Genomic DNA, 10,447 nt, shown 5'->3' on the forward strand with positions numbered 1-10,447 from the left:
GTCAAAGCAAAACGACAAAATGTTGTGCTGTGAATTTGGTTTTGAGTTTAATTAAACACATGTGCATATTAGGGCTGTCAACGGTAATACATGGTATTATTGTAAAGAGCATTAATATTACATAATGCGGATTAATCGTATTACCTACTGTGACGTTCCTACTGAAACACAACCAGTTTACAGTTACTTCTATTTTGAGATTAATCTTAGAAATTTAGAAGAAAAACCATGGAAATTTCTGAGCTCTGAAAGTCAAAAATTGAGAAATTTTGAATTAATCTCAGAAATTTTCTAGAAAAAACTTGGAAAGTTCTGAGTTTCAAAAGTTGAAAATCTTTGAAAATTTCCAAGTTTTTATCAGAAATTTACTACTTTTTTCTATCTATGCTGTCAAAAGTTTGGGACAATAAAACATTTTTGTAAAGGTTTTTTTCAAAATGTGCATTTTTACATTTCAAGCTCACAAAATGAAGCTTAGTGATTAATCAGAGTGATTAATCTGATTACATTTTTTAATAGATTGTCAGAACTAGTATATATATATATATATATAAAAACCTAAAAGGGAACCACAGGAGAGACTCACCACCGTTGATGACGGACGATAAGAAGCTGTTCATTATTAAGCTCAGACGGGGGGCAGCTGCACAAAGTGGCCCAATCGTCTTGTTTCTAAAATCTGCCGTGGCGTCTTTCCATTATGATTCTTTCAGAGACGGGGTGAGGAAAAGGGCAGTTCTGAAGGGAGTCAGCCCTTCTGGAAGTCCAAACATTATTTCTCTAGTATTAAACTTTTCTGGCATCATGAAGCTGCCATGACCTTAAAGCTCCCAACTAAGAAGCTTACAGGGCTGATTAACTCGAACATTTCATCAGATTTCCCTTTGAAGTTTGTTATGAAAACCATTATTTTAGGACTCATGAACCATTTAGTAAATCTCCATCTCAGAATGCTTTGATTTTATACAGAGGAGGGAGTTTTTACATCCAAATGCATGTTAATTCAGCAGCATTGTTTCCTCCCTGAATTAAAACACAAGGCAGGTCCAAAGGCCAAGCAGAAACATGCACATGAAAGAGCGCTTTAGGTTTATAAAGTTGCCAGAGTTTGAAACGGCTTATGGAGGTTCGTAGCTCCAGCTGACCTCTGTCCCCTCTGCAGGAGCGACAGCAAGCGGTCGGCAGGATTAGCGCTGTTGTTTTGAGCCCAGCTCAGAGGGAGCAGGACAAAACTGGACTTGTCTTTGATGTTGAGTAAAACCGTGTCGTTGATCTGACTTTACCGACCTCAGCCCTGAGCAGACAGCGGCCCAACAAAGGAAAGGTCAGGGCATTGTTGGATGTTCCTCTCGTTTTTTGGGTCTTTTAGTGTTTAGCAATTACTTTCTTTTCATTCATTCCTTAAATCTGACATAAGAAGGTAGGGCCCACCTGTTGAGTGCTGCAAACTTTTTACTTGAGCAACAAAATGAATGAAACATGAAGTAAACCTTCACCAACTGTTATGCATGTGCACACCTGCAGATCAGATGCACTTGTGATATTCCATCAAGTGTGAAGTTGAGCGCAGAGAGCAGATTAGTGCCACAATGCTCCATGAAATTCCCCATAATAGGTGTGCGTCAGTCTGGAAGTCATGTGGGATCTTATGCAAACTGCTGGCTTTCAGAGTAATAAACCCTGCATGCATGGACACACATCCAATCAAGATCGTTATCACCAGACGTGCCAGTTACAGGTTGCTACTGTAGCTAACGGCTACAAGGACGATGGTTTCTTTGTGTTTCCTGTTTGCCTTGTTAGAAATACAGTTGCTGTCAGACGTTTACATTTGCTCATCGTAGATGTGAATGCTATGTTTATTTGGGGATTTTAATTATTTATTTGAGCCGTTCTCTTTCCAAGGCGGGATGGTTACATAACATGAAGTATAATGGGTCTTAAAAACATGGACTGGGTGAACATGTTCAGGCATTTGTGTGCCTTTTCTTGGTCAAATATGTACACACATTCACCCAAATCTCGTAATAAGTGGTATTAAATGTTCCTGAGTGAGTTATGATTTGGCAAGACCAGAAACTATTAACTTTTGGTTAGTGAAGATAGTTTTTGTTTGCCAGAATGAAGAAGAAGAAACCAAGTAAAAGGAACCCTGAGAATCCCAGAAGGAATTGATCAAAGTTTTTTGGTAATCTATTTCTAAACAGCTGTAGTTTCTAAGAAAAGCTGTTTTAAATAACTGTTATTCAGTGGCTGCATTCCCATCGACCGTGTAATTACTCAATTTGACATTTGAAAAGTAAATTTTCTTGGTGGAAACACAGTAATTTCCAAACAACTCTCATTTTTTAATAAATAGTTTGGTGCAAAGAAGCGGCGTATTTTTTATTTATTTATTTTTTTGGCATGTTAAAATTTGTATATTTCACAAAACTGCAGTTGAAGCATTTTTTTCACATCATATGAGTCACATGATCAATGTTGCCACTGACAGAAACCACGAAGAAGACGACGACAGGAAGTACTTTGCAGATGATGACGTTTCTAATGACTTATCAAACATGAACAAACATATTCACATGTAATTTGAATTGTGTGTCTTATTTAATGGAAACAGCACAATTGCAAAATTGTGTTTTTTCAACATTAGCAGAACATTGACAAAGTTTTGTAGACACTTGTAAGCTGCTAAAAACGTCAACGTCTGTAAGAAGACCCAAGGAGACAATTTGAATGTTCATGAACCAGCGGACATGATGTCTGCAGACAGAGAGCTGATTAGTGTGGAGGAGGGTAATTATGAGGCTGTTTTTGGTTCGCTTGTTTTTTACATGTCCTGTCCGGCAATGTGGCACAAGTTAATACAAGATTTTAATTAGCAGCAACCACGCCCCAATGTAGAGTGTGTAATTATGAGTTCAATGCATCAACTTTTGGAGAAGACAGAGGGAGATTTCACAGCCATGGAAGCAGCACGTGTCTGAAGAACAGGTGAAGAAACGAGGAACGTTGAGGCTCTGGTCTGTCGGAGTTACAGTTTTACGCCGTCTGGTACAAAACACCGGAGTTTAATAATATGTGTTTGGCATCATATGCATCTTATTCTTTTCTTTCCAATAAAGTTCATGCGTGTATATTGATGTACATCTTTTGACTGCATTATGTAAATCCAAAATGTTGAAAATTGGCTTTGTAATGGTTGAATGGTTGACTCCTGAAAGCTGTGACTCTCCACTGGAAATCTGTGGACTGATCTTAAAATCTTAGTTAGTCTGAGTTCCACCATTTGTGTGAGAAGAGTGCTTCTCTTTACAGTCAGAATGTTGTTTGTTGATGCTACGTACTGTGTGGTTGAGGTAAAAGTTGTGAAAATAAACTTTAAGATGTCTGCGTTGTCTGTTGTCATTTCATCAGTTCATTAATGATGAGTCATTAAAACCACCAACTGAAACATGACTGCTGGGTGAGTCCAATTAAATGTCTGAACAAAGCAAAAACACAAGCCTCGCTTTCCTTACTGTCTAAATGAACTCTGCAGCAGAACCTGCTTAGAGGTTAAAAATAGGAGTCAGTCTACAGCAACGTGTTGCTGAGCTGTAATACAGAAGGTCACTGTCCATGCTATTTTAATCTATTCCCTCCTGATTTCCATATCAAAGCTCATCCATGGCTAGCTGAGCATTTTTCTGTAGATCTAATGAGTTTGTGACAATGCAATGTGTACAACAAGAAAACCAACAAAGAGTGGGCTAAAGAGGGACTGATACTAATTAAATTCTGGCTTTGTTTACACTGGATCACAGATGGAGGAGGGGCTCAACCCCCCAAACCGAGCAGCCTGTCTGCCTCAAAACACACAGTAAATAGTCATCCCATCTCCAGCCTGTCTCCAGAGCCGTTTTGTTCCTGTTTTCTTGTTTACTCCGGTTGCCACGTGTCACGTTGTCTGACTTTTCTGCTCTGTTGTCTCAGATTTGAGTCGCTGGATGTTCTTGAGGCCGTTCCGCTTCACCGGCGCTGAAACTGTAGCGAAGGCGTTGGGCCTCAGATGTGGAGTTAGCGAGTTGACAACTGGGAGCTCAGAAACTCATTACCACCTCGATGAGAGAAGCTTTCCACGCCCACCTGAAGCAAACCCCCGTCAGCCGAAGGGTCGACATGCTTTTTCACTTCTCTGACAAGGAAAACAGGAGAAACTCCAAATATTTAACATACATTTGTGTCAAAGTAAGGGTTAAATCTTATGGGAGTTGTTCTTTTAACCTTAAAAACTTCAAACGAATTATATCTGATATTTCTGTGGGCCTCTGCCTTGTTAACAAATGTGTTTTTCTTAAGAATCTGCAGTTTGTGGAAGTATGTAGTTGAATTTTAGGGCTGCAGAATATAATGAAAACATTTGGTTCCAGTGTTATTGCTGAATATTGTGTTTTCTTTTCATATTTTCACCATTATCCGTGTCTTTTTCTGCAGGCAGAGTTTCTGCAAACTGCAGCACCAGAGCCGCATGTGACTGCTTGGCCTCTCCACTGGCTGTTACAAAATCAAATAATGTTTTTTACGTCGATAAGAAAAGGTGATTTTAGCAGGTCTTCTGTGTTTTTATTCAGTGTCTGCATAGAATATATAAGAGACTATCACCAATGGTACAAGACTTGTAAAAGTAATTTTGTTTTGTTTTGACTTTTTTTTTTTTTTTTTTACTTTCAAGTATGTGGTTTATATTTTTAAGTGGGTTACTTAAATATTCTCAATTCCATATATATGCAAAAGGCTCAGCCAGCCTCATCACAAAAGCCTGGAGTATCAATTAAGATACAAACTAAATAGATATTTTTAAAATACTTTTGTCATTTTAAAAGTATTCTATAAACATTTTCTTTAATGAAAATCAATATTTTCTGAGAATTTTTTGTCATATCTATTTCTAAAGGGAAAAACACTTCCTGACAAAATCTAAGTTTTGACGAACTTTGATGACTTATACTGAAATCCTAAAGAGTTATCATGAAACTTGAACAGCCATGTTGCAAAACTGCCACCGTTCAAGTCTGCAGCTTTATATGAGATTATATCTTATATGAGATGAGACAAACAATGAACTGTTTTTAAAGGTAATGATACGTTTCTGGGTTCTCCCATTATAAAACCTCAGCACTTGAACTGGTTAATGCAAGAAAACCAACTCTACAACATCATTGGTGGATTCAAAGCTTCAATTCTGAAGTGTCACCAAGTTCTTTTAGGGGATTTACTTTAGCGCTTTTACAGTAAAGTTAATTAGGTTTAAATATAAACCACGACATCTTTTACCAGAACCAAACCTTCCATGTGCTCCGTTGCATGGGGGATGGGTTCTGCTGTGTGTGGGATTTCTCCTGTCCCTTTCCTTACTGTACATATGAATGGAGCTGGACTGGAATGTCCAACCTCATGAATGTCAATTGTCTGATCCCTGAGTTAAGGAGCAGGCTTCTCTGCCTGGAGAGCACAAAAGAGATAGAGAGTGGAGGGATGAGGCGACACAAAGCCGAGGAAACGAGGCGAGGACGAGACGAGCGGCCCGAAAAAGACGGGTGTGAAAGATCTGGACCTGCAGAGACAGAGCATGGAGATGCGAGGAAACAGCAGAATAAAAGGACATCTCTGGGATGATGATGATGATCCACTTCTCAGACTCTTCCTCTGCCACCACCTGCTTCTCTTTAAGCACATCCTGTCATTTAATACCTAATCCCTTCATTCACTGCAGCGTGTTTGCTGACCATTGTCTCAAGTCGCTTCAAGCTGTGGTCAAGATGCGGTTCAAAAGTTCGCGGAGGATGGGGAGTCCGCTCTAACAGAAAGTGTGTTCTCAGAGATTAGGCTAGTAGACGAGACTGGATAGATTAATCTGCAAAAAATATCAAAACACGACACATGGCTGGAGGGGGAAATAAATCCTAAAAGTGCAGGACTCACATGCTGGCAAAGAAAGCACAGCAAAATGGTGCTAATTAGGTTTCTCATCAGTTTGTTGATGGTTACCATAGAAATATGAGCCTATTAGCAGTTAGCAGGAAACCCAGCCGAGGTGACAGCTGTGTGATTGGTTTATCAAACGTCTGTTGTCACTTCTGTTAAAACAAACCCAGTGTTGGGTTATTTCGTGACCCCAGTTCTGGGTCAGATATGAACCGATCATTTAAAGTAGCTGATGTTTAAAGAATTAAACAAGTAGGTTATTAAACGAGTAACATTTGGTTTGAAAGGAATAAATGTTCCACTTAATTCTGTAGAAGATTAAAATAATCTTTATGCTTTTTATAATAATACTGCACAGTACTCAATGACTGTTGATTGGTCTCTACAGTAATTTGAAGTTGGGTGTGAGTGTGTGTGTCCGGTGTGTATCCAGATAAACAGGCACAGACAATGAATGGATGGAATAATACATAAAGCTGGTTCTCTGTCAATATGATCATTTCTTGGTCAAAGTATGAATGTTTTACAGAGATATTGCCAACTTGTTCAAAAGTCACTAACACAACTCAGAGACATTAACCTTTGTTTACGTATTTACCATTTTATGTTGTTTGTTGCTGATGTTTCTCAGTTCTTTGTTGTTTTTTCTCTCTTTTTGAAGGTGTAGACACAGACTTTTATCCTTCTATCCATTAAATTTGAAATAATCCCAAAACAGTTTGGAATTATTAAAGTTTCAATTATATACATAAAGTGGAGCATGATATTGAAAGCTGTAATAATCCACTTGTAAAAGTAAATATGTCAGGGATCACTTTGGCACACGGACAACAATTATAAGTGCCTGTCTGCAGGATGCGGCCACCCCCATGTTTCAATATTTAGATATGTTGAGAGATATGCAGTGAGAGTTTTCCACTCTGTATAATATTTTGCATGTGGGATGAAGAGTAATTTTGATCCTATTTGAGCAGAGCAGCTTCCTCATGTTTGCTGCACTGAGAACCATCTGTGTATTCCCTGCTAATAATTATGCACTAATTTGTGTTTTCGTCTGTCACATAAAATCCCAATAGGATACGTTGGCATTTAAGGAAGTAGGTTTGGAAAAGTTCCAATAGAGTGGGTACTTTTGCAGTATTATCTGTGTAAATATTAAACTTAAATTACAAAAAGATTTACGAATTATTCTGAGAAATTGCAAAGTGTGCTTTTGTCAGAGGAACACAAACATAAAACATTCTACGATTAAAAATACTCTGTGCTGTAATAGGAAAGCAGAAATGATAAAAAGTTCAGACAGAAAGAAGTAAAGCTAAAAAGAGAGTTCTGAAAACATAGGAGCAGTAAAATCCCTAAAGTGTATCATTTTACTTGTGTTTGGCTCAAAATGTAAATGCTTTTTGGAAGCTCAAACTAGAAAAACAGCCTTGCTTTCCTGCTTGGGTAGGCAAAGATAATTACTCCACAAACTCTGTGTAGCTTAGGGGGGAACCAAGGTGTGCAGTTTTCCAATGAGCTCATTAGGAAGATGTTTGTAATTTTGTCGAGCCGTTTCAGGTGGATGCAGTTGTTTTGCTCCTTTATCACTCCCAGCGTCTCTCCGTCAGGTCGTCCTGGCAGTTTTATGAGCAGGATGTCCTGTGTTCAGCTCGGGGGACAGTCTGGCTCTCTCCGGTCGATCCCCAGGCTCTGAACTGCTAATCTGAACCAGGCCCTTACCACATCCGCAGAGAGCTGGAACCAACAACCTTCTTTTTGTGTGCTGCGTCAGCTGACTCACCAACAAACTCGCCTCTATTTCTCATAACGAACCAGAAAACAAGCCTGGACTCCTCTGGAGGAGGACATCAAAAGAGCGATGAGAGTGACAGCTGGACCTTCCTGTCGGCCGGCCCCCTGATAAGATCAGAGTGACAGGAGAACATGGGACCCTGCAGGTTCCCTCCCTGCTGCTCCCATATGGCCTCTGGCAGACTCCTGCATACTTACATATCAATTCCTCTCAGATAATTCAAACCACCCTTTAAATTAAGCCTCTTAACTGACTCACATCAAAGTAATTGTTTCTTTTCAAGCTGCTGTGAATGCAGTAGCTGCATTTCTATTACCAATTGAAAGTTACAAAAAATGATATGAAAAATTATTTTTTCTGTCAGTAAAACAGAAAAAAAGTTACAAAAATTGACACAAAAATTGTCGAAATTCACAAAAATACAATTTTGCTATTTCATTGTTTTTATTAAATGAGAAAAAAGCCACTAAAAACATTCTGACCATCATCATCCTTCTTCATCTTTTCCACATTTGGTTGTTGATCATGTGACTCATGTGAAGTGTTTCCATTGCAGTTTTGTGAAATACACTAATTTAGATCCAGATGAAAAATCAACCTCAAACATTTAATCAAAAAACTTTTTTTTTAATTGGAGAGTTTCTATTGAGAAAATGTATTTTCATAATTACAATTTGTGAAATTGTATGGTCAATGAAAACACAACTAGCGTCTGCTGAATTTTTTTGTTGTGTATTTTTCAATTGTTATCCTGCAGAAGCTTAAAATACACACATCATGACCATAATTTCCATATACAATTTGAAGTTTTTACTGATTTATTTGAATTTTTTTCCAGAGTGAGATGATGCACCAGTCTTGATTTATCATGAATTTTGTTTTTGTTGGTTGGTTTCCTGACAAGCACTCAGCTTTTAAGCTTTTAAGCTAAATTAAGATGGTTTATCCCTTCAAAACCAGTTCTGGTCTGGAACACCCAGCTAGAAGCCGCCCAAAAAACCAAACACTTTTAAATCAACTGTAAGAGTAACAAACAGCGGTTTGTTGTTATTGGTGTGAACGGTTCAGCTCTACGGTTTTATGATCCTCACATGTTTTGTTTTTGTTAGGATAGCCTTAATTCATTTTCATGTTAGTTTTTTTTTTTTTCCCATTGCATTTGTTCCTTCATGCATTTATTGGTATTAATCTATTTGGATTAATTGTTTTAGATTATGTTCAGATTTAGTCAGGCTACATTCACACAGCAAATCTTGATGCTCCGTCTGATGTTTTGGTTGAAATCTGATTGTTTTTTCCATGGTTGTTCATGCTTCTAATTAAACGGCTCCTTCCATGATTATCTATGATTGTCTGTTATTTTTCCCCAGATGGTTTTCTGTTACATTCTTCTTTTATTTCTCTGCTAAGACTCATAAGTTTCCTTTCCTGATTTACTTAATAAAGACAGTAAACTGCATCTGCCTATTTGGTTTTCTTTCCAAAACCATTTCACAACACAACCAAATATTAGTAGGACTATAAATCTGGTCATATTCAATAATTCTGAGGCTCATTTGTCGAGTTAATGAAATTCAGACTTCTAATTGTGAAGGTTGTTCTTTGTAATCATCCCACCCTGAAAATAATGGTTCAAATTTATTCTCAAAATTTAGGACATTTATGTTGATCATGGGTGAAAGTGAACTTTTCACCAGAACTAGGCTTGTATGGAAGAACTACACAATGTGTGTTTAGGTTTTTTTTTCAGTGTCAGGTTTAATTAAACTACCCTGAAAACACTTCAGACAATATTCTGTTAATTTTCATCAGCATTAATCAGGTTTATGACCTCTTGTTCATTTCCAAACTTGTTTTAATGTCTTCTATCTGTTGACAGAACCACAAGCTCGGGGTGGAAAAAATAATAAATTCAGGTGATAAAGCACACATGCACATATTTTCCAAAGCATAGGAGACCATCCAATTAAATTTGATTCAGCTGGGGAGAGCTGCTTGTTATGGGAGGAGGGGTGAAACTGCAGCTTTTCCCCGGGGTTTGTTTGCCTCTGTCTCCCAGGTATAGTTAGCGGTTAGCTTGCACTACGCCATCAGAGCGACCCCAGCATGCAAGTGGAGTGGAAATAATCTAGGTTGGAGGAACAGGGACATAATAAGACTCTGAGTTCCAGATCTTCAATTAAAGCTTACAAAAACACTTGGCTGTGTTTCTATCCCTAATCATTACAAACTTCTTTTTTTTTCTTTACTAAACTGTGGCGCAGACCTGTAATTTCAGCTGGCTTCACTAACACCCTGAGGTCTTGCCTTCAAGCTGATTTGGACAGAATGGCCCCTCATTCATAGCAGGGGTCAGAGGGTCACGAAGGGAACAGACTAATCCTTCATGCAGCATGAGGTCACTGCACCTCGACTGCACAATGACGACAGACAGGCTAACCAGGATCGCTTTGCTCATATAAACATCACGGATAGCCTCATGTAAATAAACAACACTATTGGATTCTTTCAGGGATTTTCTGAATATGATGATCTAAATACTGTTATGTCACATGAAACCTGATGATTTCAACCTAAGGAGGCGTAAATTTGAAGTAATGTGTGGTGCTCTCCTGGGTGTTATGCTGATAAATGAGGCTTTGAAATGTGACACAAAGGCAACTAATCAGGGGAAGGGTTGGTAAAACT

The sequence above is a fragment of the Poecilia mexicana genome, unplaced genomic scaffold (assembly GCF_051168715.1).
Source record: "Poecilia mexicana isolate PSO_F unplaced genomic scaffold, ASM5116871v1 scaffold_15, whole genome shotgun sequence".
NCBI classification, from domain to species: domain Eukaryota; kingdom Metazoa; phylum Chordata; class Actinopteri; order Cyprinodontiformes; family Poeciliidae; genus Poecilia; species Poecilia mexicana.